Source organism: Rhinopithecus roxellana, chromosome 14 (genome assembly GCF_007565055.1).
Source record: "Rhinopithecus roxellana isolate Shanxi Qingling chromosome 14, ASM756505v1, whole genome shotgun sequence".
NCBI lineage: Eukaryota > Metazoa > Chordata > Mammalia > Primates > Cercopithecidae > Rhinopithecus > Rhinopithecus roxellana.
The window spans coordinates 41342883-41347340 of NC_044562.1; positions in this window are offsets into that span (position 1 = coordinate 41342883).

Genomic DNA, 4458 nt, shown 5'->3' on the forward strand with positions numbered 1-4458 from the left:
GGGGCACTACCATGAATTAACAGGAGCACTGAGGGATAGTTTAAAATTTCTAGGAAAACAGAGTGACATCTATTGGGCACCATGCAAGTTACAACTATTAACATGGGAGCTTACTATTTAGTACATGAAGCTATTAGCTTTGTGCTTTGTTTTTATTTAACTTAAGTGTTTTGTGGGGAAAAAAAAAAAAAAAAACCTGAGACACTAAAGTTGTCATGAACTCAGAGACTTTGAGAACCACTGTTTTATACATAATTTCAGTACAATGTGCAGTGAAGCCTCAAACTTCATAGTGAAGCGTGCCAAGATCAATTTTTAAAGAAAGCATATATAATTTTAGAAATTATTTATTCCGTAGATAACTGCAATTTATTACTAAAAAATGATAAAATGACTTAATGTACATATGCCAAAAAAAAAGAAGAAAGTATAGAGATGTATCTTTATGATATCTATGTAAAGGAAAATTTTATAAAGAGGTTACTAAAGATGCTGACTATAAAATTTAAAAGTGTTAACTTCAACACAATAAAATTTAAAACTTTCATCCATCATAAGACGTAAAGTAGAAAATACACAACAAAGTGATACAGATATTTTCAGTAATATAATAATTAGTATCTAAACCATATAAAATTCTCGTAAATTAATGAGAAAAGCAATCCAATAGGAAAAGTGGGAGGACAAAAAAATAAGCAAGCATTTCAACAAAAGCAAATTATAAACGGTTAAAAAAGAAACGATTTTTAAACAGAGAAAATGCAAATTAGGCACACTGAGATTTTATTTTATGCCATTTGATGGGCAAAAATTATTGCTCGATCATGCCAACCTTTGGCAGGATAAGCAACTATGTGGGCATCAGTATACTCACACCGGTAAGATAAATAGGTACAATTACTTTGAAAAATGATTTGGCATTATCTTGTAAATTCGAGCATGTGACAATCTTATAACCCAGCAATTTCTTCTGTTTTTTTTTTACCTTAGAATAACTCACATGCCTCAAGAAAGTATACAAAATAAAATTTAAAACAGCATTATTTTTGTAACAGCAAAAACAGAAACAGCAGAATATCTATAGACAAAGGAGTCGATAAACAAACTGAAATTTATATAGCCGAATGTCAAAGAGTTTAACAATAAACAAATTATACCTGCCCAACACATTACTGAATTTTAGAACCATAATGTTAAGTTAAGAAAAAGCAAAACACAAATAATACAACTACAATATATTAGTTAAAAAGCTTAAAACAAGGAAAGCTATATAATCTTATGCAGACATATGATAAAACAAAAATTTTGAAAGCAAAAGAAAAAACACACAATTCGGGAAACATGTTGCGGGGGGAGATTCAAGTGTTAATGTTTTAGCTTTTAAATTAGATGATGACTTTATGGGTGCTATTGTATTACTATTGTTAAGCTTTACATTTATATATGCATTAGAATAATTTTTTGCATTTTAAAATATTTATGATACATGGAAACATATGCATGTTTTCATTCAGTCTTCACTAACATGCTGAGAACTAGTTAAATTCCATACTACTGAGAAAGAAAGAAATGCTTAGAATCACTTACCCCTGTCACTCATCCAATTAGAATCAAATTGAAATTAGTACCTTTCCAGTGTTCATATCACTTTGCAATGAACATCTTTTTTTCCAGAAATGGCAGAACATAAGAGGGATCTGATAACACGAGGTTTTCCCTAGACTACTTAGTGGAATTGGTTTAATGCCATAATGGGCTCATACAAACATCATTTTAATTAATTTTGAACATGACTCAGAAATATAAATCTTTTATTTATTTATTTATTTTTAGTGTGGCAAGTGGGAGGGGGAATGATGTTGAGTTGGTTCCACTTAGCTCCACATGTAGACAGGTTCATGAGCCATTCCTTTCTGCCATCACTGGTGGAATAGGAACATAGGCTCACTCTTTATCTCAGATACTTGCCAATAACCTGAAACTTTAAAAGTGTTAGTGGCAGTTTAGCAGAAATGAGGGGTATCCTCATGGGATAATTTTATTATGAATACAGCAAAGTTTCAAGACGTGCCTAAGTATCATCCCTTTTGAATGGCCAATGGAAGTTATGCCCAAAGTTCATGAAAGAAGAGATGCTAAAAGAAAAGCCAATTAACTCTGCTAATACTTTGGTAAAGGCACTGTGTGATGCTCATCAAAAGAAAACTAAATGGTTTGTATTCTCTAACTTGACACTCATGCAGTTCACAGACTAAGAGATGAGTGATGCTTGCTAAAATTATAGCTGGGCAGTCTCTCTGAATGTTAAATCATGTAAGGCAAGGTCCCACTGGGGTTAGCTCTGTCTTTTCACACCCTATCAGCTTCATTACGTTATTTTTCATCCTTCCAAGCACTGGGAATTCTTTCTATCGTGGGTGAATCTTTACTTTTATGCGTAATGTAGTTTCCCTTTGCCCTCAAATTTCTTCTATGTCATTTATTTGCTAGATAATAAGCACATAATGTTCTTAGTTGAATCATTGCAGGACAGCCAACTGATACAACAAAATACTAGACATAATTTTTGGATTATTCCTTCACATTATGATCTAAGATTTACTCAGGTGTTTTATTTACACTTGTAACCTGCTAAATAACTGTTGTTAGCAGAACAACTGGTAAGGCACTTTTGTTGAATAACATGGATCTTTAATGGGATTTTTCCAGGTAATTTACGTTATTGTGGGTATAAACTGCGGATGTTATCAAAAATGTAATTTTATCTTCAGAATGATAATAATTACTTTTCAGTTCATTTCACTTGATACTGAGATGCTATATAAATCTAAGGTTAAAAAAATACTTTGTAAGTAATAACACTGTCTGTAACATTAGACATTTATAGATAAATGTCTATTTATTGTTTGATTATTGTCTTATACAATAGGGCTTGCAACATATAATTCCATTCTTTAATCAGAAGAAATTTATATAACTAGCTTTAAATCTCCAAAAATAGTAAAACTGTGTAAGGGTCAATGACTAATGCAGATTTCAATCATAAATAGCCTTCTATTTTAACATATACAGTAATGTTTAGATGCTAGTAGCTATGTTCTAGCTCACAGTAATTACATTGTTTTATTCTGTTCTTGAAGTACTTCACACTGGTGATTGTTTCTGCAATTGTTTTAATATAAATTATCTTACAACTTATTTTGAAATGTAAATTAATGTTATTACTTACAATAGTATTCCATATTCATCTATATGTGATTTCAGCAAGAATTGCCCATACAAGCCCTAATCCATGAAAAAATGCAGAGGTCAGTAGCTCTCTTCAAACCTGTTACTGAGAGTCCTTTTGCTCACTCACAGTCACTAAAATATAAGATCCATAAAAGCAGGAGCTCTATTTTTTTTTAACCATTGTTTCTCCAAATTGTAGAAAAGTGCCGTTCACATAGTCAGTGCTCTCTATTTCTTGAGTTGATGGATTTAGATTTGCTCTCAAGTTACTGGCAATCCTGTTGCTGCAAACTTATGCCTGCATCTGCTTACGAGTAACTTTAAATCTCAAGACTCAGAGTATACTAGTGTGAGGGTATAAAATTGAAATAAAAGTCTAAATAGAATCAATGAATATTTAAAAGTGTGAAAGTCACTGATATAAGGGACCAATCTCCAGTTTACATATATAATCATACTTTGAATAGCAGATTAAAAGTCATTAAGTACAAAAATATTGATCTAATATTCAGATATGTACAATGACAGAAAGTACAAAATAAGCCATATTTTATAATTACTCTAATTCTATTTTAGAAATATGATTCCATGTGGATTTTTTAACCAAGTTACAAATAAATTAACACAAATTGTTAAACATGTATTTTAAGTTGCTGTATCTCTTTGGTAATGCTTTTAGCAATTCTGAAGGAAAACTTAATCAACTGTCAACTGGTATGTTCTTTTACATCTTTGAAAAAATGCATGATTAATACTAATTTTAACTCTGATTTTTTAAAAATGACTCCAGAGATAGTAGATATTGATGTTGCCACAATAGCTTTAAGGGGTGTTGACATTTAAGTTGGTAAAATGTTAACATGAATTCACCTCTTCAAAAGTAAAGTCATTAGTATTGAGCTATGCAATTCTAACGAGTGACTATTTAAAAAATTAAAGTTGTACTATAGTTTGAATACAACTTTTGAATTAGGAGTTAAATCCACATTAGTCAAGTGTCCCCCGTGATTAATTAGAAGAAGATCTAGAAGTGCTTTTTGTGCCACTAGGGAATCTTTAAAGTTGGTTCTGCACTTGCTTTGAAGTTTTGTCAAAGTAAAGGACTTGGGAAATATTTGTATGTGTGATACCTAGATATATAAGTGCCACCAGTTTTCTAAATTATAATAAATGTAGCACTTTTATGAGTCTATCCAAACATAATCACATTGCTCCTAGAAATCTAAT